The sequence below is a fragment of the Vollenhovia emeryi genome, unplaced genomic scaffold, assembly GCF_000949405.1.
Source record: "Vollenhovia emeryi isolate VEMERY1.0 unplaced genomic scaffold, V.emery_V1.0 DF939124.1, whole genome shotgun sequence".
Taxonomy (NCBI): Eukaryota; Metazoa; Arthropoda; class Insecta; order Hymenoptera; family Formicidae; genus Vollenhovia; species Vollenhovia emeryi.
Window position 1 is genome coordinate 2,908,451 of NW_011967242.1, and position 13,930 is coordinate 2,922,380.

Genomic DNA, 13,930 nt, shown 5'->3' on the forward strand with positions numbered 1-13,930 from the left:
TCTCTCTCTCTCTCTCTCTCTCTCTCTCTTTCTCTCTCCTTCCTCTCTCTATACTTCTCGTGTCTCACTTTTGCTGTCATATTCTCTCCCCCCTCTCTTTCTCTCTCTCTCTTCCTCTCCCTATACATCTCGCGTCTCACTTTTTCTGTCAATTCTCTCTCTCTCTCTCTCTCTCTCTCTCTCTCTCTCTCTCGCTGTCTCTCGCTGTCTCTATTTATCTATCTATCTCTTTGCGGGCATCGAGGAACAGTCGTTTCGCCATTTCTGCAACTTCGACTCTGCCCGCCCGAGGATTTTCAATATCCTCGGAATACGCGGCTCTCTTTGAAATTCAGATATTGCGAGCAAAGGGCCCTTTCGGCGGTAGCTGCACCTCAAATTTGCACAGGCCAGACCGAGCCTGCGAGCAGTCAGTCGACGAAATCATTCAATCCCCGCGATACCGTTGCAACACAGTGCTATCAATCATGCGTGCGAGTGCGACCCCGCCGAGATTGACCTGTACGCGAGAAAGGTTCTCATTTAATGAGATCGGCTCTGCGAATTAATTTCTTAAAAAAAAAAGAGCATCGAACTGGAATTTGCCTCGCGACGATTTTAACGTTATATCGAATTACGATTTACATTTTATAAACACTTGCTTTGTTCTCTGCATGGAACGCGATAATAGACAACGCCGGTATATCCTACATTCTTACAGTATCTAATAGGAATTAAAATTGGAATTGGCCCTAAAATATATTTCGGATATATCAGCGATGAGTTTAGCAACTAATAATTCTCCTGAGCCCTATTTACGAGATTTTAGTAACAAGCTAACGGTGAGAGAACTATAAAGTTGCGCGTGCGTTTCATATTTAGTAAACGCGGTTCCTCGTTGCGCGCCATGTAAAATGTTAACCTCCTGGAAAATGTCGAAGAACATATGCTCGGTGTGTTTAAGGAAGGGCCAGGGTTTGCGTCCCCATCGTTAACACATAATTTCTTCAGTAATGATAAGTGAACGTGGTCTAATCTCAATTTCAATCCGTAGTCTGGATCTTAAAGTCTTGCGTCCACGATGCTGGAAACCGATCCGAGATCTCGATTCGAGAGATGTGATAGCCAATCGACTAGCAACTTTGCCGTAAAAACTGCTTAAGCCCTGTGTCCACGAACCAAGAACTGTGTTCTAGTTCCGAGAGATGTACATACAGCTAATCGACTTGCAGCTTTTCCGCGAAGGATGCAAGTTGATCGGCAAGGCTCTAGCACCTAATAATAATACAACTTTTGCGTACACATTTTCTCCAGCTCAGCAAACCGCGCGCCGAGAAACGATAAGACACATTTCTATTATTCGTGTTATACGTAATTCCTCGCGTTGCGCGAGAAGCATCAGCATGAACATTTTTGACAAAGGTATAGGATTCTGAAGCCTCGTAGAGGCTAGAGACCTCGAACGGGACCTCTTCGATCCTCGTTCCAAGGGAGATCGAAGTCCGATACTAATTTTTCGGTATCTCCCACGTCAGCGGCGAGCTCCGGTTGACGAGGGTTATCGCCGAAGACGTTCCTCAAACACGATCAATATCCCGATGCACCAGGCGGCGTGGCAAAAAGGCGAGGTATTTCCCAAGAATGAAATCCCGCCGTCGACAACGGCGGCGGGATCGACAGTAATTGCCGGCCGCCGGAGTCTGCCGCCGGCCGCGAACTTTGAACTTTCGGGAAACAGTTGCGCGACAATCGATAGCGCGACGAAGAGACGGGGACACCTCGGGCACGACGAGGCCCGGAATCCGGCGCGCTTAATCGCCGCGTTCCGCGGCACGTCGACCGCGCGACGGACGTGTCGCGGGCGGGTCGGGAGGACAAATGCTGACGGATTTTACCGGCGACGGCGACGACGACGGGGTGCACGGGGGTGGTGCCGTGGGTGGTGCTCGCGTGTTTCGCGAAAAAGAAAAAGCGCGGAAGTTCAGCGCGAGTCTCTCGGCGTAACAGGTGGTTAAACAGGGCTGTAAAGCAGCTCGCGAGCGGCGCGAGAAGGGACGCGGGGGCGGGGGGGGGGGCCCGACGGGGCGCGGGGGGAGGGGGAGGGGGGAGTCGGTTGCATCGGGGAGGAAGTCGAGGGAAGGGTTAAAAAGGTCGGACTTCGCGAGGTGCCACAGTCGAGAGATCGCGCGCGGCCCTCTCCTCCGCCGCCGCCGCCCCCCTTCCCCCTCCCCCTCCCACCCGCCCCCTTCCTTACGCTAGCGCATCGCGAATTGCGAGTTAATTGTCCGGATTATTTACGCGCGCGTCACTCCCGTGACTTGCACGGCGACGCCGCGGCGAAATCGGTCGAGCCCGCAGAACTTTCTTTATGCAGGAGAGTCCTCTGTTACGAGACGGGATTCTAACGTGAGGCAAGTAGGCTTTCAACGATCGTCCGATGATCAATTTTCCCGAGGGGGTGACCGCTCGACGCGATCGTGGGACCAGTGTCGCCGAAATCGTTATGAAATCTTCACGAAATCCCCGTGTAATCCTTAATCGAAACCACCGCGTGGATCTCGACGCGACGTTGAGGCAGTTCTTTCCCAACTGTATTATTAATGTATTAGTACACGTATTAATGCGTACTAACATCTAAATTATAGTTTCGCCGCAGGTTTAAAGGAAGTCCGTAACTTCGTCAACCTTGACCTAACTACCTTAACAAGAATTTACGATCTCGAATCGATCCGAGGATCCTATACTTTTCCCTCCCCCGAGATCCCCCGCGCGTTCAACTCGCCGCGTCGTCTGGCGAATTGAACGCGCGAGGGATCTCGGTAAGGTAAGCGGGTTCCTCGGGACGAGCGGATCGTAAAACGCACATCCAGGAGTATCTCGGGGATCCACGAATCCCGCCACGGGCGGGCGCGCAGCGGTCTTAATTAATTCGATCCTGCAGCCCTTCCGTAGCCCGATGCCATTTCCATCGTCGTCGGGAGCACCGTCGCTCGGTGGACTACGGGGGTGGAGGGCGCGGGGGGACGCGGGGGTTCCGCGCGCCTCGGGCGACGAAAGGAAATTGGCTCGGCTCGGAGACGTCCTGCCTCTCGGACGGAACATCCTTAATACCGTAAAGTAAGTTTAATGGAGGATGCAGTCGCGCACCGACGCCTACTAGGTGTGTCGTGGATATCGCGCTCCCTCGGCTCGTAGTTAAACATTTAAATGGCACGGTAATAAATATCCGTATTAAGTTGCGCTTAAGTGCCCGAATTAGTGCAGACGTTTAAGCAATAACGATCAAGCCTGGGATTTAAATGATAAATATTGCATTACCGTCCTCCTCCAAATGTCGAAGTCGGCTGGTGTCTTACTTAATCTGGCTACGTCGTTTCTTTTCAACGCGGTGGATTAATAAGAAATATTAAAATCGTATTATATAACTAAAGAGAATATATGATTAAATATTTTTCCATCGTGATTTGTCAATTGCAATTGACCTACAGGCCTGTGTCCACGATGCCAGAACTTGGTTCCAGTTCTTATAGTTTCGAGAAACGTGTAGCCAATCAACTTGCAGCTATTTCATAAGAGCCGCTAGTTGACTGGCTACGCATTTCTCGGAACTAGAACTTGGACCAAGTTCTGACATAGTGAACACAGGCCTCGCGACTCCTCGTTAATCTGTACGCAGAGACACACGAGGCGTAGCGGAGCGTTCGTCGGCGTTTAACAAATTCGCAATTTGTGCGCGACAATTAAACTCGAATCGACGGAGAGCGAGCGCGGGCGAGAAAAAAGAAGGAATAAATAACGTAGGAAGGCCGAGCGAGCCGTGGAAGAGCCGAGGATCTCGGGAGCTGCGAGCAGCGGGAAGAGGAACGTACGACGCGCGAAGAGCGCAAAGCGATCGCCGGGGGTTGAAAGGAGGGTGGTTTAAGTAAGAAAAGAGGGTGAAGCTCACGCGCAGAGAGGAGCTGGATCGGACAGCGGAAGGGGAAGGGGGGCAGGGAGCTCATCAGACGCGTCAGTTGCCCCCGGCGCCGCGCTTTATCCCCCTCGAACCACGCGTTTCCAGTGTCTCCAGAGTCCTCTCCGTCCTCTCCTCTCATCGGCGCCCGCGCTTATCTCCACCCCCTACATTTCGTCCGACGTTTCGCAACGCTCTCCGGCGGGGGGGGGGGGAGCGCGCAATTTTGCGTCGTCTCTTAATCCGCGTGCGCTTCCGGCACGCTTTCTAATACCCGGATAAACGTACCTTTAATCGCCCTCGCGAGCGAAATATTATATAGAATGAGAACATCCCAGAAACGTCATCCTGGCTTAAACAAGTGTAAGCGCGCTTTTTTTTCGCGGCGGCAGCACTCGAATTTCAGAGGACGATCTGTTACGTTTGCGACCTGGCCTGCGAAAGTTCCTTCCGTTACTTACAACGTAGACACCTAATATCAACGTCTCGATATTTTCGACGAGATTTGACTTCGCGGAAATTTCCAGCCCACCGTAATCGCTATAGTTGCTTTTGAGGGACGCTTGTCTGCCTCCAGCCGAGCGTCGCGTCGCGACGGAGATCGAAGGGACGCGAGGACAGAATCGACGCTCTCCCGGCCTCTTCCTTTTTCTTTCTCGACGAAGCAGGCGAACGTAGTTGCCAGGAGATCCGCTCCCCTCCCGAGGAGAGATGGATCCGGGGAGAAAGATCCCTCTCGCCATTATATCCACGCCGCGCCGGAGGATCACCGCGGGCGACGTAGAAACGCGCGGCGCGGCGGAGGATCAAAGTGCAATCTAATCGCGTAATGGTCGGAGTATTAGGGTAGCCGCCCGCCGCAGAATCGCCCTCCTCCCTCCCCCCCTTCCCTGCCCACGCCTTCATCGCCCTGCGCCTCATAGACGCGGCGGTAATTAAGGAGCACGATCGGAGCCGCGCCGCTCCTTATTACAAGCCGGTACCCGACGTTCGTGGCGCGAATTGATCTCCCACCGACGTCCTGATGACCCACGAGATGCTAATTACTCTCGACCACGCGCTCGTCCTTTTCACGCTCCCCTGATTCGACGTTTCTGCCTCTCGTGTGTCAATTGGAGGCTGTAATAAGGGGATACACAACGAGAGCGTCTCGCCCTCTCTCTCTCTTTCTCGTTGAGAAAGAAGAATATCCCTTGCCACGAAACGCGAGCAGACGCAAGACCTTCTAATCGCCCCGTCAGATCGAGAGATTCCCTTCATCTAAATTTTACCTCGCGCGCTCCAATTAAATAATAAATAGAACACATTAATGTAGAATTAAATCTCGCCTGTCTCGTCGGAGAAAGAATTTAACGCTTTCGTCAATATATAAAACAGTCAGTCGCGTTCTTTGTGTACGAAAGGGTTGCACCGAAAATTTCCAGCGTTGACGACCAATTCGTCAGAGACTCCGAATTCAAAGGAATTTCAAGCCAAAGGAAACCGAAAACCACCGATTCCCATTCCCCGTAACAAGAACGATCGTGAAAATTGGTCGCCATTGAGCGGACCGCGCGCGGGAATGATGCCCTCGTTTGTTCGGCGGACGATTTCGAAAATTGGGAACCCACCCGGCCAAGATTCACTAGATCGTTAGATCGTTAGACACACGTAGCCGGCCGGGCCGGTAGGGACGGCTAACTACCGTAATCGCGCGATACCTCGCCACGATCTGGCCGCGCGCGCCTATTAATTGCGCGTTTCTTTACGATCACACGTACTACGGCAACCCGTCCTCTCCCCCGCGCGAAATCACATGCACATGCACCTGCGCGCTTGCGCTCCCCCTCATTATACAAATTTATTACGTGTTTATAGTATCCCAATTTTATTCAACGAGAACCCCCGGAATCCCTTCATCGGAAGGGACGCCTGTCATTATCGTCGTTTCCTAGACGATCTCCCTCGTCTGAATTTGATCACAACAATTGACGAGAGAGAGAGATGAGAACGCAATTTGTAAATATACGGGGTGTCCCATTTTAACTTGGACAGTAAAATATCTCAAAAACTATATAAGCCCAGCAAACATTAAATGTCTCAGGCAAAAGTTGTGTGGCTTCGAGGGGGAACGTAAGACGGTACCAAAGCAGTACAAATTGGAGATCGAGTTTCTCTTCTCATCCGTTTGACATCGCGACGCCGAACGTTGTTACCGCGCGCTCCCTATTAATTATCCCGTTATTTAAGCGTCTCCATGAAAGTGCATCTCCTATTGAGCCCGCGTCAGTCGCAGCCTTGCTCTCGCTGCTCAGGGGGGGGGGGGGAAGGATTCTTCGAATTTTCTCCCCCGGCTCTCTCGCAACTTCTAAACAACTCGCGCGATCCACACCTGCCATAATCAATCGAAATTGGCCCTACGCCACTCACGAGGCGGTGGATAGATAGCTGTTCACAGCGCCCTGTGATCTGGCGCGTTAACCGGCGACGTCAGGACACTGATTATCCTGGTGTAGCGCAGGTGCATCCTCCCGTAAACAGGTAGCCCTCTCGTATCCACGGAATTTTTTTCGGATTCCCCAACTGCCCTTAGGGGGAGGGGAGGGAGGGAATCTCTCTCGGTAAGCAGATTCTCGTTATCCGCTCGGAAGTTCTGCACGCGCACGTTTCCTAGTTTGGCGAACGCGAATGCGACACGCAATTTTCAATTCCACGGTGTAATTAATTTAGCGGAAGCGAGAGGAAGGGGCGAGGCGGACCGGGAAGAAGGCGACGGCTCGGTTAATTGCTCGCCAACGTGCGTGTCCGAATTTCAACGAGGCCGCCACGCCTCGTGTGCGTACGTGTGCGAATGTGTGCGTACGCTTCATTTCGTCATATTGCATGGTCGTTCTATCGTCCGCCGCTTCCTCCTCCATAAAATCTTCCGTGGCCGAGGTCGAAAGGCAACAGCGAGGCGAACTCGTAACTCCTAAGAAAGATACCGGTTTTGCCTCTAAAACCGTATCCAAATGCAGTTAAATGTAATCGTATAAAATGCATTTGAATACATTGGTTGCATCCAAATTGCATCTAAAGTGCGTTCGTATTTAAAATAGTGAATTCGTGTATTTATAAAAACTACAGTATTTATAGGATACTACAGTATTCTCGGCTGAACTTTTCAACTTTAATTAACCGCGTTTAACGTCCTCGATTTCACGTCCTCTCGTGACCACTGGAACACGTAAGTCCACTTGCATTCTCTGCCTCTCTGGTTCCTTGGAATGCTAGTGTTCCATTAAAAAGAATAATAAGAAAATAATTCGGTCGTGAAAGGGTTGAACCATCAAATCCTTGTGACGTCCTTCTTTAATCTCTAATTGCGAGTCGCAGACGGGATAATTTTTTTTTACATACGAACCACGCGCGCGCGATAATAAATCGCGACAGTACACCCAGAAAAAAGATTTAGTCAGGTTAAATGAATGAGACACATTAAAATCATGTTTCTTTGAATGTACTAAAACATTTGCTAGATAGAAATAGATTGAATTCTTAGAAATTCCCGCCAAACAAAATTTTGATTAAGGTAAGGAAATCGTTTCTTTGAAGTGAAATAAAAGTCCGGTAAGGTCGAACTCCAAACGAATTTGTTTCATTTCGAACAAACTTTTCTCTGGGCGGTTTTAATGTCGCAACCGGACGAGACACCAAATCGGTAATCGCGTTCTTCTCGCCGGGCGCTCTCGAATTACGCCATCCGCTCGCACTCGATCATTGCCGCTACGGTCAAGATCGTATTTTACATAACGGACGATCGATCGCACGAAAGACAAAGTTGGCGAAAGATACCAGCGGCGTAAAGTTACCGAGTAAATGTATATAAGGGCCGCAGGGAGAGAAAGGACCGAAGCAAAAGGACAAGCTCGGGGAAAGGGATAGGGCGAGGGGGGGGGGGGGGATAATGCGAGAGTCGCGGTTGTCACGAGAGACGAATCGGCCGGCGGAGAACTGAAATTACGCGCGCGCCCCGCGTAAAACCTCGCAATAATGAGCTTTTAATAGGCGGTCAGGTGCCTGACGAGCGGTCGCAGAAGCGACAGCGTATGCTAATGATACGGCTCAATTAGCCATATAGAGTCGGGAGAAAGAAAAGGACAGAACAAAACAGAGAGAGAGAGAGAGAGAGAGAGAGAGAGAGAGAGAGGGGGGAAAAAGAGGGGCAGAGGAAAGCGCCATGAATCTCGAGATGGATGTGATCTAAAAGCTCCTGATTTAAAGACTGCCCTCGCCAGCAGCCGGCAGCATGCACCTTCTGCTTCTCCTTTTCTTTTTGTCCGTCCTCCTCGCTGCCCCCTTTAATAAATAGCGTTCCTCGTTCTCCCTTTATATCTGACTAATAATAAACCGATGTCTCTTTCCCTCTCTCTCTCTCTCTCTCTCTCTTTCTTTCTATCCGGCGTGTCTCTCTCTCATCCTTCCCCGCGTCCGTAAAATTACCACTTTGGACCCTCAGCTCCGAGGTGCTAATAAAATTCCGTCGCTCGATCGTTCGCTCGATCCTTCTCCCGCGGATCTGACTCGCGCGTATACGAGATACGGATACATGGACGAGACTTGCGCGCTTTTTCAAAATTGAAGATTTTCCCCCTGCTGACCGAGCCACGCGTCGTCGCGGGCATATTTCAAGTCCGTCCGACCGCCTTTACGGGCGTTGACGAATTTTCAACGTCAAAAATTTCGCGGGCATAAAAATTCGCCTGATCGCCGTTGCGTGACAGTATCCCACCACGCGGATTTCACACGGCAGATAAGGCGCATCAATAATGCAGAGTATTGCAGTACCTCCTCTTTGCGGAAGGAGAAAAAGCGCTGCGGCGCTACATATATTATGCATTAGGCGAGGGAAGGAGCCGCGAGCGAATGAGCAAGGAAGAGAGAAAGAGACAGCGGGGAAGAGGGAGCGAGAGAGATTTGCCTTGTTTTCGGATGAAAACCACGCCGACAGTTTCGCTAAATTCCGACGTCATCACGCGCGTTTTAGGGCATCGATTTCTCTGCTTCCACCGAAAAGCACGCGCGATCTCACATTTACCAGTGAGTTAAATGATTCGTCGATCGATGTCGAAACGATGTCCGGTCGACGTCAGTTTTAACGGTGTTGATGCCGATTTCTCGCTGGGTTATTTTGAAACATTTCGGAAACACTTGGCGCATCACATTATGTAAAATGTAATACCGAGCACCGGGTGAAGTGTCAACAATGAAGAATAATCACGTTGCTACGACGTTGATACGAAGCAAGGTAGGATTAGCGGTGGAGAACGTCCGAAACGTGCGGCTTCAACGAAAGCGATAACTGCGCGTTAAAAAGTAAAATTGCCAAAGACCGGATGAGTGTTCTTGCGTCATGGAAACAATCGGAGCCGAAGTCCGGGGTCGATGTTGCGAATTTCTTCGTCTCTCTCTCTCGCGCGCTTCTTTTCTCCCTCTTTCCGTTCGTGCGGGATGATCGCGCACGGTATCGACTGATCTCTCGTCCATAATTGCCGTGATTGTTGCGCGATCACGTAACTTGATCTACGCGGCAGAACTGATCCATTATTACGTACGTACGTGCGCGCGCGTGTGAGTTTACACGCGCGCGTACGTCCGCATTAGATTTGATTTGCCGAACGACAAAAAAATTGATTGCGTCGCGTTACGCGCCAGTCGGGATCAGCCGGGTTGCGTACGCTCGCGGTAGAGATTGTGCGATAAAGCGCCGATTGTAAGCTCGTCGGATAATGCTAATCGCTCTTTTCCCCACTTGCGCAACGCGGCCTCCAGCTGTTCGCTCTAATTTTTCTTCCGACGATAAGGAACGTGTTCTACAAACGTTCGGGTCCTCCGCGACTTCGTCGATTTTTATACAATTTACAAGAAATTTTCAGGCGAGAATCCGCGAATCCACAGTTGTTAAGCTTCGCGTCCAAGTTTCGGCTCCGAGAAATGTGTAGCCAATCAACTTGCAGCTTTTCCGTAAAAGATACAAGTTGATTGGCCACGTATCTCTCGAATCGAGATCCCGGACCGATTTCTGGCATCGTGGACACAAGACTTTAAAGGACTGTTCCGCGATGCTAGAACTTGGTCCAAGTCCTAGTTTCGAGAAATGTGTAGCCAATCAACTTGCGTCTTTTACGGAAAAGCTGCAAGTGCCCTAAAACTACGAGTATGCCCAGAGATTAATGCATCACACACAAGGAAATGAACCAGAGTCCTTCGTTTCGATCTCCAGGAAAGAAATAAAAGAGTCGTTAAGAGCCTTGTGTCCACGATCCAAGAGCTGCGACCAAGTTCTCTTCCGAGAAACGTGTAGTCAATCAACGTGCATATTTTAGGGAAAAGCTGCGGTTCTTGGGTCGTGGAACACAAGGCTTTAAAGTGGATCATCCACGAGGTCGAATATCGAAGGCTGAGATACTTATACTCGTCAATTAGATTTTACATAATGCAACGAAAATCGAAGATACACGGAATCGCTCGGTTCGACAACAACATACGAGATTATACCATACGCGCGAGGGCGTGTCGGTGCTCTAACGCACCGTTTGTGCTGCGCTCGGGAAACGGCGCGATTCTAAATAAGGTCCTGTACTATTGAGGCTCTAGGAGAGTCCCGTCCGGCCGCGTCGTCCTTATCCGAAAGGAGCGGCCTCTCCGCGAGATGCTCGTTTTATCGTTCGTTACGTGTCGGGGCCTTGCGTTCCGATAAACCGGTTTCCGGTAAACAGGCGGTCGCGGAAACGGATTTGGCTCATTTGCCAAGCGGACTTTACGCCCGTTTACGTTACGGTTATGCGCGCGCGGCCGCCAGGAAAGGCGTGCGAACGGTCATTTCGTCGGGCGCAAACAGGCAGACTTTAACGATCGGTAATCGGTTTCTCCGGCAGCGCGCGCCGCGCCGGGACGTCCCAGCAAAAAGTTTAATGGCCAGGAAAAAATCGCATTAACGATCCCGCCGCCCGCCGTTGCCGTCGCCTTTTCCTCGCGAAAGGCGCTCGCCGAAGGTCGACCGCGCGATGCAAATTACAACGGGAGAAAAAAAAGGAACAGGGAAGGAACGCGAGCGAGGGATATGATGATCCGTCCCGGCCGGTCCGACGCCGATTTCGGGCGGTGCTTCTCGATATTTCAGGATATTAGAGTCGCGACAAGACAGAAAAAAATAACGACGAGGAACGCCGCAGAGAATCTTGCGTTTTAACAAGAAACTCCGTTTATTAAAGATTTTTCGAGTACGCACGCTCGCGCATGCCAAGCACGTCTCTTTGCTTACCGATGTGTCTCGCGTATGAAAAATTATAATTTAAGTACTTACCTCAGATTATACTCTTGATCGAGATCAAGAGCTTCGAAGACCGCTGATTATAATCGGGGAAAGAGTCCTACCAGGGGACTAAATCGAGATTCTCGGGAAGCTGTAGGCTCATTCTACGATGGACGCAAAACGCAAGACGCCGAGGCCCGGTTTCGCCAACGTCGCTCGACCTTTAAGCTCAGTTTAATTCACTCTTTGTCTCTTTCAGACTGTTACTTTAGACAAACGTGAATTAAACTGAGATTAAAGTTACACGACGTTCGGTTGAAACCGGGCCTAAGCCGCAACGCAAGAAATCGGCCGACAGGTCGATCGCTCCTCCCATATTTGACCGTGATCGGTCGATTTCACGCGCGTTGCGGCTTAGCGTCTCGCGTCCGTTGTAGAACAAGCTTTGGAAATCGCGGATTGGATTTCGTTGTACGACGGACGGGGAATAGTAGAGGGAAGTCCCCTATTACGAGACAGGTTTCTAACACGAGATAGCAGATTTTCAACGGCCAAATTCAATCGCAAATCTTTTTCCGCGGCGATTACACAGTCTAACGATGAATTTTCCACTGTGCAGACTTCACTCCAGGGGCAATAAATTAATAGTGGAACCACATAGTAAATATAGACTGAGCGCCCCGTTGAACAAGCTGAAGCTTGTGAAGAGAGAGACAGAGAAGATTTAAGAAGACTTTCCTTCACGCCTGTGTAGTACTGCGCAGGCACGACCGTTTTCTTTTACGATAGTGTAAGACAGAGAAAGAAAGTCTTCTTAAATATTCTCACTCTCTCTTTCTCTCTTCACAAGCTTCAGCTTATTCAACGGGATGCTCAGTCTATATTTACTACGTCTACGAGTGGAACCAACAGACGATGCCTATTAATTTAGGCGAAACCCCGCTATCCCATATTAGGATCCCACCTGATAACAGGGGGACTTGCCTCTAATAATAACAATGAGAACACACGGCGTAGCGTACAGTTCAATATACATGCCTATATTGACTGCGTGTCTAAGTACATCGAATAAGGAATTCGAATCCCAGGATATTTAGCAATTACAGACGTAAATTAGGTGGTGAGATGGTGACTTCTCGCTACGCTGAGCGCGATCGTTAGTCGCGCCTCCACAAAAGAACGCTCGCTATTCGCGCAAATACACACACACACACGCTCCCACACATACACACGCGCGCGCGCAAACGCACCCCCTTTCTCTCTGTCTCTTTCTCTCTCGCCGTATACACCTAGATAACATCAAAATAAATCTATATCTCGCAAATAGCAATAATTCCAATCGAGAGGCTATGTACACGAATGGCGGACTAAAACGCACGCATTCTCCCTTTCTCTCTCTCTCTCTGCCCCATTCTCTCGCACACTCGCTGCCCTCTTTCTCTTTTCTCTCCCTCCCTCTCGCTCGCTCTCCCTTTCTCTCGGCTTAATAATCGCAAACTAATTACTCCATCATTTACATACATACAGTTATCTTGTAGCGCGTTTTTACGCGCAACTACGTCAGAACGATTTCTTTTGTCGCTTGCACAATTGCGCACCAGCGGGGCCGAGCGGCCCCGCCGAGGAGGCGACGGGGTCACCTCGCCGTCTCCACAGGGAAAAATCGCAGAAGTTTAGGCGTACAGGTTTTACAATCCTGTCCCACACTCGCTCTGTTTTGGCATTCGCAAACACCTCGCTCCCCCGAGACACCCGCGTCGCTGCGCGTCGTCGCTTCTGTTCCACGCCCGCCCCCGTCGTCGGTCTTCGTCGACGGAGGCAGAGGCGCGAATCAATTCGGATCGATCCGACGACCGGAGAGAAAAAAATATGCGCCAATGTAGATTACAATGAAACGAAGACTCAATCGCCTTTCGACCGGCGAGATGTTAACGCACGTGGCTCCCGTGAAACGTAGCTTCGTTCGACAAAGTTGCTACAAATCGCAAATTAACACGTTCCCCGCCTCACCGTGCGTTACCGAAGGTAGCGCGCGGCGATCTGCGCGGCCCGCGAAATTAATGAAGGAAACAGCGCCCCATTTTTTTTTCTAGTCGCGCTACGAGACGATTAAACGTCCCGGGGCACGTTGCGTTACGTCTCGCCCTCGCTTACGCTCGTTACGTTCATCCCCGGCTCGTTTCCGCGAACGTTTAACGCCGGTGCGAAAATTTCGCGTCGCGACGCAACGCGCGCCGTTGTTCGAACGGCGCTCTCGCGGGAATAAACGCCGGGCGTTGCAGCGGATTTAACGACCGCGGCGCTTTTGGACGCGATGCAAATTAAAGGCTTCATTAGCGCCGTCGCAAGAAACGGCGCGTACAGCCCGCTGACGTCACGCGCGCGCGGAGTTATTAGGCGAGAATGCGCATACGCCTTTTCCGTGTACTCGTTTCCACAGCCGCGGAGCGCAAGCGGTGCGACGGGAGAGAGAGAGAAAAAAGGGAGTGGGGGAGGGGGGGAGAGAAAAAATGTCGCAGCCGCGGTTCTCCTCGGCTTTCTGCCTTGAGCGCGAAAATCCAAAGATCGGGACGAAATAAGGGATCGGGAGGGGGGAGGCTGTATTACACTCTCGACGTACGTAAAATTCGTCGACCTTGCAGCCCGCGTGAAAGGGTAATTTCGAGTGTCTCCCTCTCCCTCCCTCCCTCCCCCCCTCCTGCCAATTAGCATTCCTCTCGATATTA